This window comes from Cnephaeus nilssonii (assembly GCF_951640355.1).
Source record: "Cnephaeus nilssonii genome assembly, chromosome: 8".
Taxonomy (NCBI): Eukaryota; Metazoa; Chordata; class Mammalia; order Chiroptera; family Vespertilionidae; genus Cnephaeus; species Cnephaeus nilssonii.
Genome location: NC_137079.1, coordinates 98695261 through 98707579, shown reverse-complemented (window position 1 = coordinate 98707579; position 12319 = coordinate 98695261). Strand labels below are relative to the sequence as shown.

The 12319-nt window shown below is 39.7% G+C and overlaps 1 protein-coding gene and 1 pseudogene across 6 annotated transcripts in view; both read right to left on the bottom strand.

Moving 5' to 3' along the window:
• The window catches only part of NBEA (neurobeachin), an 873840-nt gene that overhangs the window by 144929 nt on the left and 716592 nt on the right, over window positions 1-12319 (bottom strand). The window lies entirely within an intron of this gene.
• Window positions 7248-9299, bottom strand: LOC307104257 (actin-binding protein WASF1-like; annotated as a pseudogene). The gene has a single exon. The product of its transcript is annotated as an actin-binding protein WASF1-like (transcript).

The window sequence follows — 12319 nt, the reverse complement described above, 5'->3', positions numbered from 1 at the left end:
AAGTTGTCATTCTTAGAGTATACAATAATGAAGAAGAAAAATGTGGTCATAATTTATAAATTTAGAAAAGTAGATTATTATCAAGTTCAGGGAAAGGATTAGTTTTTCTTATTTATTGTCCCTTCTTTCCCCCTATAAACTCACTGAAAGCAGGAACTAAACTATGTTTTACTTACTGTTATATCCATTGTGCTTAGCAATATTTAGCATAATGGGGTCTCATCAAGTACATACTTAATGATTTGAATCATTGGTCATCTACCTTAACAGAAAAATGGCTAAAGGTAGATGTAGTGCTCAAAAAATTAATTCAGTCATATGAAGAAGAAAATGGGGAATTAATAAGGCTATTCAAAATTCCTGTAACAAGTTTAGATGTTTGAATGAGAATATTTGGTATATATTTGGGCTACAGTATAATGCTTTTAGAATTGGGGGATAAGATAAAGGCAAAATTGCCTTCAAATAAAAAGTGTTAAGTATCATAACAAATGATGACCACTTAAAATAATTGACCCTATGACTACAGCCAGGTGTATCCTTAGTAAGTGAAGAATATAATTAAATCCAAAATTAATTAATTGTAATGACTATCTGAATAGAAAATACATTAATAAAGCAATGGTAATCAGTATAGAGTACAGAAAATGGGCAAGCGTTTTTTAATCATTATGCAGGAGTGAAGGTATTTTTCTTATGAACAATGTGGGTCACTTTGATAGAGGACACAGAATAGAAATTATAAGAGAATGAGCTATTATCTTGGGCAAAATAACTTATTTAAATAGAAAACTTCCTATCTGAAATATTGAATAAGAATCCCCTTGTTTTTATTTATTTTTTAAAAATGTATCTTTATTGTTGCAAGTATTACAAATGCCCCCCTTTTATTTTTTGCCATTGACCTCCTCCACCCCCACCCCCACTTACCCTCCCAGGCCTTCACTACTATTGTCTTGTGTCCAAGAGCTATGCATCTCATAATAATAAAAAACAACCAAATGACTGGTCGCCATGAGGTGGCATTGACCACCTCAGCCCGGGTCCCGGTGGGTGGCAGCAGCGGCCAGAGCAAAGCAGCCCGGGTCCCAGGTGCCTGGCAGTGGCCAGAGCGAAGCAGCCCAGGTCCCAGTGGGTGCCTGGCAGCAGTCAGAGCGAAGCAGCCCAGGTCCTGGGTGCCAGAGGGAAGCCGGTGCCAGCAGCCGAGGGAAGGAAGGCCTATTCTTGCATGAATCTTCGTGCAGCGGACCTCTAGTATGCATATAAATTCCCAGGTTAATCTCTCCCCTGACTCCCACCTTTCCTCTTGAGATTCATGAGTCTGTTCCATGCTTCTATGTCTCTGGATCTATTTGTTCATCAGTTTATTTTGTTCATTAGATTACACATATGAGTGAGATCATGTGATACTTATCTTTCTCTAACTGGCTTATTTCACTTAGCAGAATACACTCCAGGTCCCTCCATGCTGTCTCAAAGGGTAAGAGATCCTTCTTTTTTTAAGCCGCATAGTATTCCATGGTGTAAATGTACCACAGCTTTTTTATCCACTCATCTACTGATAGGCGCTTGGGCTGTTTGCAGATCTTAGCTACTATAAATTGCACTGCTATGAACACAGGGGTGCATATATTCTTTCTGATTGGTGTTTTGGGTTTCTTAGGATATACTCCTGGAAGTGGGATCATTGGGTCAAATGGGAATTCCATTTTTAATTTTTTGAGAAAACTCCATACTGTTTTCCATAATGGTTGTACCAGTCTGCATTCCCACCAGCAGTGTACTAGGGTTTCCTTTTTTCCACATCCTTGCCAGCACTTGTCATTTGCTGATTTGTTGATGACAGCCATCCTGGCAGATGTGAGGTGATACCTCATTGTCATTTTAATTTGCATCTCTCTGAAGATCAGTGACTTTGAGCATTTTTTCATATGTCTCTTGGCCTTCTGTATGTCGGCTTTGGAAAAGTATCTCTTTAGGTCCTTTGCCCATTTTTTAATTGGACTGTTTTTCTTCCTTTTGTTAAATTGTATGAGTTCCTTATATATTTTGGAAATTAACCCCTTATCAGATGTATCATTGCCATATATATTTTTCTATGCTGTGGGCTCCCTTTTCATTTTGATTGTGCAGATGCTTTTTATTTTGATGTAGTCCCATTTGTTTATTTTCTCCTTCATTTCCCTTGCCCTAGAAGATGTATTGGCAAACATATTCCTGTGAGAGATGTCTGAGAATTTGCTGCCTATGTTTCCTTCCAAGATTTTTATGGTTTCATGATTTACATTTAAGTCTTTTATCCATTTTGAGTTTATTCCTGTGAATGGTGTAAGTTGGGGGTCTAGTTTAATTTTTTTTTTGTATGTACCTATCCAATTTTTCCAACAACATTTATGGGCGAGATTATTTTTACTCTATTGTATGCTCTTGGCTCCTCAGTTGAATATTAATTATCTATAAAGGAAAGAATGATAAAGAAAAGAAAAACTACAAGAAGAAAACAAAACAAAACAAACAAAAAAATAGGGGGAAGAATATGAAGGGATATGAAAAAAAGAGAATAAGAATAAAGAGTAAGGGAATAGGGGAGGAAAGACCACTTAAAATAAAAGAAGAAGAAAGAAATTGAAAGGGAAAATAGAAGAGAAAGTAGATAGACCCAAAATAAGAAGAGAAAAAAAGATGAGAAAGCAGAAGAGAAAGAAAAAAAATAATTATTTTTTGTATGTACCTGTCCAATTTTACCAATACCACTTATGGGAGAGACTATTTTTTCTATTGTATGCTCTTGCCTCCTTGGTTCTCTGTTCTGTTCCATTAATCTATATGCCTGTTCTTATGACAGTACCAAGTTTTTGTTTGCTGGAAGTTTTTTTTTATTATTATTACTGTTTCAGTTTCATCAGTAGGTATTGGCCTATTCAGGTTTTCTGATTCTTCCTGAGAGTTTTGGAAAATTGTATTTTTCTAGGAATTTGCCCATTTCATACAGGTTGTCCAGCTTAGTGGAATATAGTTGTCTATAGTATTTTTATGATACTTTGTTATTTCTGTGGGGTCAGTTGTTACTTAACCTCTTTCGTTTCTGATTTTGTTTATTTGGATCCTCCCTCTTTGTTTCTTGATGAGTTTGGCTAAAGGTTCATCAATCATGTTTACCTTTTCAATGAACCAGTTCTTTTGCATTGATCTTTTGCATTGTTTTTAGTCTGTGTCATTTATTTCCACTTTGATCTTCATTATTTCATTCCTTCTATGTACCCTGGGCTTTTATTGTTGCTCTCTATCTAATTCTTTAAGGTGTAGGTTTAGATTATCACAAGTTTTTCTTGTTGTTTGTTTTCTTTGTTTGTTTTTGTTTTTGCAGTAGGCCTGTAGTGCTATGAACTTCCCTCTCAGGAAGTCCCATAGATTTTTGGTTGTTGCATGTTCATTTTCACTTGTTTCCAGGAAGTTTTTTATTTCTTCTTTGATGTCTTTGGTAACCCATTCATTGTTTAATAACATGCTATTAAGCCTCGATGTGTTTGAATGTTTATGAGTGTTTTTATTGTAGTTGATTTCTAATTTCATGCCATTGTGATCCGAGAAGATGCTTGATATGATTTCAATCTTCTTGAACTTGTGGAGACTTAGTTTATATCCTAACATGTAGTCTATTTTTGAAAATATCCCAGCTGCAGTTCAGAATAATGTATATTCTGTACCTTTTGGATGAAATATTCTATAAATATCAATTAATTCCATCTGATCAAGTGTGTCATTTAGGCTTTCTGTTTCTTGTTGATTTTTCTTTTTTCTTTTTTCTTTTTTTTTGTCTAGAACCTCTGTCCAGTGATGTCACTGGGGAATTAAAATCCCCTACTATGATTGTATTGCTGTCGACCTCTCCCGTTAAGTCCTCCAGAATTTATTTTATATATTTGGGTACTCCTGTATTGGGTACATATATGTTTTACAGAGTTATATCCTCTTGTTGTATTGATTCCCTTTAGTATTATGAAGTGGCTTTCATTATCTCTTGTTATGGCCTTCATTTTGAACTCTATATTGTCAGATATGAGTATTGCTACCCCAACTTTTTCTTTTCATTTCCATTTATTTGCAAAATTCTTTTCTATCCCTTCACTTTCATTCTGTGTGAGTCTTTTGTTTGAGTTGAGTCTCTTGTATATAGCATATATATGGGTCATCTTTTCTTATCTATTCAGCTATCCCACGTCTTTTTATTGTAGCATTTAGTCCATTTACATTTAAGGTTATTATTAATAAGTACTTATTTGTTGTCATTTTCTTTGTTTATGCCTGTGTTCCTCTCTCTATATTTCTCCTTACATAATAGTCCCTTTAGCATTTCTGCAGTAATAAAAACCTCTTTTAGCCTTTTTTTGTTTGTTTGTTTGCAAATCTCTTTATTTCACCTTTGATTTTGAATGATAGTCATGCTGGATAGAGTAATCTTGGATTCAGTCCATTGCTTTTCATTGCTTTGTATACTTCATGCCACTCCCTTCTTGCTTGAAGTGTTTCTATTGGGAAATCAGCTGACAGTCTAATGGAAGATCCCTTATAGGTAACTTTCTTTCTCTCTCTTGCAGCCTTTAAGGTTCCTTCTTTGTCTTTATTGTTTGGTATTTTAATTATGATGTGCCTAGGTGCGGGTCTTTTGGGGTTCATCTTAATTGGGACTCTCTGTGTTTCCTGAACTTATATGACTTTTTCCTTTACCAGGTTAGGGAAATTTCCTGCCATTATTTCTTCAAACAGGTTTTCTATTCCTTGCTACCCTATTCCTGTTACCCCTATGATGTGAATGTTGTTAAGTTTCATGTTGTCCCAAAGCTCCCTTAGACTCACCTGCTTTCTAATTTTTTTTCCCAATTCCTGCTCTGAATGGGTGTTTTTTGTTTGTTTGTTTTTTACCCTGTCTTCTAATTCACTGATTTGGTTCTCAGCTTCTTCTAGCCTACCATTGAATCATTTCAGGGTGTTCTTTATTTCAGCTATGTCATTCTTCATTTCTGCTTGATTCTTTTTTTTTCTTTTTTTTTAAATTTCTTTATTGATTATGGTATCACATAATTGTCCTCATCCCTCCATTCCCATCCCAAACCACTCCCCACGTATGCCCCCACCCCCCTGTTGTCCATGACCACTGGTTAGACTTATATGCATGCATACAAGTCCTTTGGTTGATCTCTCCCCCTTTCCCCCACTCTCCCCTACCTTCCCTCTGAGGTTTGACAGTCTGATTGATGCTTCCCTGTCTCCAGGTCTGTTTTTGTTCATCAGTTTATGTTGTTCATTATTTCCCCTAGATGCGTGAGATCATGTGATACTAGAAATACACTTGTAAGAACCGAAAATGAGACAAGCCATAATGGTTCTTATTCATTGTTTCAATCTGTTTTTTTCATGATGGTATAGTTTCATTCTGCTCCTTATAATTCTCATTAAGTTGCTTGTAGTTTTTACTAAGTTGTCTGAGAACCCTAATAACCATTACTTTGTATTCTTTATCTGACAAATTGTTTGCCTACATTTCATTTAGTTCCTTTTCTGCTGATACCTCCTTTTCTTTCATTTGGGGGTTGTTGTTTTTTTTGTTTCCCCATATTTGCTGTCCCATTGCATTTATTCTATGTATTAATCAAACTGCTATCCTGCCCATACTTTGTGGAGTGATGTTATGTAGTAGGTGTTTTGTGGGACCCAGTGGTGCATCTCCTGAGTTGCGTGTTCTAGGAAAGCCCATTTTTTGAGTTATTTGGGTTCTCCTATTGGAACTGGGTCTTCATGTTGTTGTCCCGTTCATGGATGGAATCTCCTCTCAGGCTGGCTGACTCTGAGGCTCACCCCTGATCACATCGTGTGAGCTCTTTGTGGAGGTACTGACTAAACAGAACAAAATACAACACAACAAAACACAAAAGAAAAGAAACAAAACAAGAACATACACAAGACCCCTACAACAACAACAAAAGCAACAACCATAGAATTAGGAAAGATAAAAGAGAACAAGTATGATATAAGAAAAGAAAAAAAAGTACAAGTAGAAAAGAAAACAAAAAAGGGGGTGGAGGAATACGATGGGAGAAATGAAATAAAGAAAATAAGAATAAAGAGTAGGGGAGAAAAACTGTTTAAAATAAAATAAAATTGAAAGGGAAAGTAGAGAAGAAAGTAGATAGACTCAAAATAAGAAAAGAAAAAAAAAAGATGAGAAAGCTGGAGAAAAAGAAAAAAATTTGAGTAGGAAAAGGGAAGAGAAAAATTGGATATGTGAATGAAATAAGAGAGACTAAAATAACAAATCAATAAAGCAGATAAAGCAGATCAGTAAAAAAGAAAAAAGAAAGGGAAGAGAAAAAAAAAGGAAAAAAGGGGGGAGGGGTAATATTCGTCTCAGCCAAGTTTAGTGCCTCCTGGGAGCGCTCTTTGGATCCTGCTCTTCTGATGACTGTCACTGACTGTTCTGTCTGCAATTCCGGGCTTCCCAGGAGGTACTTAGGTGCTAACCACTGTCAGAAACTGTCCTCCTTTGTCTTTTTTTCCCTTTAAAATGAACCATTTATTAAATCATTCTTAACAGGTATGTAAGTTACATGTATGTTTATGTCAGAGTATTTCACATGGAAATCTTCAAACTCTATAGGCAAGCAAAATCGTACCACACAATATATAAGTGGGAAGAGGTACTGCTAAACATTCAAAGAAAGCAAGTATTTAAAAACAATAAAACAATAATTAAAGAAATTCAAGCATTCCTTTAAGAGAATTCAATACTACAAGCTAAATGTACTTTCTGAGTGTATTCATATAATCAAGTCAGTGTTTCTTCTTTTAAAACATCAAGAAATTGAATAAGGCTCATTAATAGATACAGCTGTCCTCAAGATTTCAATATCAGTTGCTTTCTTTAAATTAAAATTCACAAAGTGCACAATTAAGATATATCAAAAAACTGAATCTGCTACTCTAACAACAGCTGTCCATGCTTAATACTTAGTGGTTTATTTGACCAAATTGTGTCTTTTCAGGGAAAAATAAAAAAGATAAGCCACTGTAAAACACTTAGTTGGAATGTATGCTAATATTTTTCTTAGAAATAAAAAATTATGGAAGAAAAGCGTTATTTATCTTAAGGGGGAAAAAGCACAACACTGGAATGATCAAACATTTCCAAAGAACAAGCACCACAAAGGACATTTGCATTCAGTTTTGTAATATTTATCAATACATTTTCCTTACTCTAACCAATCTATCATCGAATTCTGAATCATCTTCTGAATCACTCTATTCCACAGCAATACAACGGGACAGGATGGTGGCAACATCGTTTTCAATGCGTTCATGTTTAACTTCCTGTTCACGCTGCTCTTCTACTTTTCGCAGCTGAATACCTTTGTGTATTGCTTCCAGAAGGACACTCCTGGCATCACTGATTACAGGTAGGGTTGATGGATGACGCTTTGGCTCAGAAGCAGGTACAACTTGTGATGGAGGAGATGGAGGCATTAATGGAACATGGGGACCTGGAGCAGTACATGGAGTTGGATGTAGCCCAGAGGGAGGATGAGTAAGAGCTGCAACTGTGACAGGTGATGATGGTGGAATGCCAGTGGAGGCAAGGGAGGCGGTGGCGGGGGTGTGGCAGCCCCTGGACCTCACCTTGTGGGAGTGGATGAACTGGCATGGTCTCACATACGGGGGCAGCTGTAGCGACCGGTGGGGAGGGCTGTCCTAGAGGAGGTGCCATTGGAGGAGGAGCTGGGCGAAGAACTCCAGGGCAATCTGAAGAGGAGCTGGAGGTGGTGGTACTGCTGGAGCTTGCAAAGTAGTGGTTGGAGGTGGAGGCGGGGGTGGTACTGGTGGGGGAGGAGTTGAAGTCATGGAAGCTCTTAATGAAGAAGTTGACAAGGCAGACGGAAGAGGTGGTGGAGGAGGTAGGGGGGGGGAGGGGCTCACAAACACAGGAGTCCTGCCTGTAGCTGGTGACTGAGGGTGATTTTCTATCAAACCTGTAGCAGAACTGATACAGGTGGGTATGGGTTTTGCATCTCCTGCTCCATGCATTGGTGGAGGTGGAGGTGGTTCATGTGGTCTTACTAGCACCCTTTCCTCAGCTCTAGTTAGAAGCTCACTCATCTGACTAAATGGCAAGGCAGAAAGTGAGTAAGATCCGTCCATATGATCCACGTATGTTGGAGGTCTTGTTTCAAAACGAGAGGCCGGTCCATTAGCAACTTCATTATGCTTATGTAAGAGCTTAGCATCATCGTCAGCCAGCTCCGGACCTTGGCCCAGCCTCTGCCATTCTCCCGTCCGTCACCGGGTGCTCTGGGCACTTTTTCCGGTTCATGAGGACGATCTAGGTTTTTCTGCTTCTGCTTCCTCTTTTCCTTCCTCTTTTCCTCTGCGTCTCATTTTTTCTTTCCATAAATCAGAGAAATATGAAGGATTGGTATAAAACGTCAAACCTTCTTCACCACCATCTCTCTAAGGAGTGAGTATATTGAGAGGTGGAGGCTGCTCACAAACATCATATGTCTCTTGTAACGGAACAGGCAAAGTCCTGCGGTCGAAGAGCTGCTGATCTTGAATTGTAGAACTCCGGAAAGCCTTTCTCCTTGTTATGTCTTGCAAAGACAATTCTTCTTTAGGGTCAAGCTGAGTAACACTAACAGATAAACGGTCCACACGTTCTTGTAATGAGTTAACTCTGAAGGAAAAACTATGTGCTTCACTGAATAATTCTCCAAATATACCTTCAGCATATTTACTTAGGCTACTTAATTGTCTAATTGTATTTGCCAAGGAAATATTGGTTACACACCCTAGTTCATTCTTAATGCCCCTCGTCAGCGCTGTGTGGCACAAGTGCCTAGGACCGATATTTCTTTTCACTAATGGCATGTTGAGCTCAACCTCGGTGGCAGTTCACCTTAAAGCAGCTGCCTCTGTGCATTCCATTTTATCTCTAGAGGGTGTGGCAACAAGCTCAGACAAGAAAAGCCAGAGATCTTGGGGGCTCTTGCCTTAGCCCTTCTGCATGCTTCGTCGGCGGCCGCCGGCCCTCCTCTGCTCCGGGTCTAGAGCCTCCAGAAGAGTCAGGCTTCGGTGGAATCCGCTCCGGGCAGCGGCCAACGCACCGGGCCACGGGGAACGCGTCAGCGGCGCCCACGGGTCGTAGGATCCACCAGGTGCTCACCGCTCCCCGCGCCCCCTCCTTTGGCTTTCGGTAACTTGCTTGAAGCCCGCATGGATCTACAGTGTGTGTCTGTCTCCAAGGGACCTGACCGTGCGCAGGAGGGGCCAGGCTTCCCTTAAAGCAGTTTTGTTGCAGCAGGGGGCCCGGGGCAGCTGTCAATCTTGATCACTCACAGGTCTGTCTGCCAAAGGGCTTAGGCAGAATCAGGAGTCTAGACCTCCGCGTCTCCCATGAGGAGGAGGTGATGTCCGGATTTCAGGCAAAGTGAGTGGTGGGTATGTTCCCCTGTCCCAGAGCTAAATCTCTGAGTGGTCCGGAATATTACTCTGCCCTTGGCTGGGCAGAGATCCTGGTATGCAGTCCAGTGGGATCAGCGGAAATCCTGGCATTTCCATCAGCTCTCCAGTGTGGTAGAGGCACCAGTCAGCTTCCCAGGATAGTTCCTAGGACAGCGCCTCCCTGAGGCTGTTCAAACCTATAGGCTTGGCCTCTGCAGCTATTTCCATTTTGCAAAGGTCAAGATGCAGAGTGTGGCCAGCAGAGCTCCTGAGAGTAGTTGGCTGTGTCATCTAGGACAGGGTTTTTTCCTTTTCCTGAGCTGTGGCTTCTGGGAGTGGCTAGATCCTCTCAGGAAAAATGGTTGTTTCGGTTTGGTGGTGTATGACCTACCGAGTGCAGGACTCCTGACTGCTGCTTTTCCACCTCTTCTCCCCTCCCCGCTCCCTGCAATGCTTCCCACCCCAGCCTTTCCTGAGGCACCTCAAGTCTGCATGACCCTCCCTGCACCAAAGCCTTGGCTGAGTAGCTGCAAATGAAAACTCCTGTGCTCTGGGTTTAAAAACAAACAAACAAAAAACACACAACCCAAAACAGAACTGAAGCTTTTCCTCAGCTGGCTCCAATATACTGGCTCCAGACTCCACGGAGGCCAGCAGCCCTGCTGCCTTTTACATCTGGATGTTCCATGGGCTGCTGATCTCAGGCCTGCTGTTTGGGCCTCTGTCTCCTAAGGGAAAAGCCCCCCGTAGGGATCTCTCCTCACGCGTGGCTGACCAGCCTGCTGCCCACGGCAGGGCCTCAGGACTGTGCCCTTCCTATCGGTCTCCAGGTATTTTCTGTCCTTCCTCGATATAAGTCTCCTCAGCTGGACCTCAGTTGGTAATTCCAGGTGTATGTTCCCCACTTCAGTTTTATTTCTAGTTTGGCCCTGGGAGGAGGTGCAAGAAAGGTCTGCCTATTTGTCCATCATCTTCTCTCCTCTCAAATCCACTTGTTTTTAAAATGTGGTTGTTTTAAGAATTAAGGACAGAGAGCTCCCTTCTGCCATGTGAAGACAGAATTTAAAGATAGAATGGTTGTATTAAGTAACAGCAGAACCAGAACTACTGAACATCTATTTTGTTTCCAGTTTTTCTATCAAGAATAATGATTTTCCGAAAGACTGAATGTGGCTAAAAAGGAAATAATGCTCATCATAGGTAACACAGATGGTAGAAGAGCTCTGGTCGTTTTGAATTAATTCAGAGCCAGACAAGTTAAAGACTATAAGGAAATCACACACGTGTCATTGAGAAACCCATATCGGTAATCTCTGAAGAATCATGGTCACTGGGAAAGATGCCAAGAGGCAGATTATTTTTAAAAAGGATATAGAACTCCTTGTGAGTTCTTAATGTCAATTCCTGGAAAAATTATTGAATTGGTGATTAAATAGTCTGTAAGCACCAGGGAAAGGAAGTAGTGACTACCATCAGTCAGCTTAGATTCAATAAGACCAAGTCTTGCAAAATTAACTACATTTTCTTGATAGAGTAAATGCACTTTTTCGTTTGGCCTGTATTTTATATAACTATTTAATTATCTACTAGTTTCTTAATTTAATCTTGTCAGTCTACTGGCAAATATCTGAGCATGTGCGCACATGTCAGTAAATTGCTTTTATACTGTAAGCTTAAAGAGAATAGATTCACTACAATACAAGGTAATTCCAGTTGAATAGCACTTAAAATCACCTCTACAATTAGGTACTATGCTAGATCCTATAGATTAAAAGATAAATAAGACATAGTCCCTGTCTTTTAAGTGACTGTAGCCTACTTGAGGGGAGACAGACGAAGATTAGTTTTCCTTTCCATCCATGCAGTGCTGTGCAATAATTCCCAGGGACTTAATTTATCTACCCAAAGCTGATATCTCTTTCTTCATTGCCAAAAGACACCCTATTTTTTTCAAGTTGGAGATAACAAGGAGTTCGTATTTTTCCTTGAATTCTAGGGGGCTAAGCCAGTAAACATACTTCCTGTTGATAGTGATTGTTTTAGGAATGGGAAGGTGCCCCATTTTGGCCAAAAGGGACTTAAAATAAAGATTGCAGGAGGCTTCTGAGAAATACATTCTTTCTGAAAACATGATGCTCTAAGAAGAATCCATTGTGTCTTTCTCCTGCTTTACTGCAGTTGTCTGAAGATGTGGTGTCTGGAGTAGAAGTACTTATTTTGCGAACATAAGGCCAACTAAGAATACCAACATCTCTGAACCTCTGAGCCAATACTAGCAACTCCAGATCTTTTACATTAAAGACAAAAACTTAACAAGCAAAGAACTCTATCTGTTAAGCCACACTTAGTCATGCATTCGGTTACTTGGAGCCCCAAACTAACTGATATTATTGATACACAAGATTTACTGTTTCCTACTTAGGTTAGTACCCTATATCATAAAAGCTTAATATGCAAATTGACTGAACGGCGCACTAACCACCAAGGGGCAGATGCTCAACTCAGGAGCTGCCCCCAGCCCACAGGCCCCAGGCTGGTCACCAGCCAGGCCTAGGGACCCTACCCAGGCCTCTATTCTTCAATAAAATAAGATTTCAAAATGATGCTTTAAAAATACCAAGATGTTATTTTCCTTTTAATTGTACCCCCCAGTGTTATATACTGTCTGATTTTATTTTTTAATTACAGTTTACATTCAATATTATTTTGTATTAGTTTCAGGTGCACAATATAGTGGTTATACAATCCTATACTTACAAAGTTTTCTCTCAATATTTCAGGTACCCACCATGCCCCATATAGTTATCACAGTATTGTTGACTGTACTCTT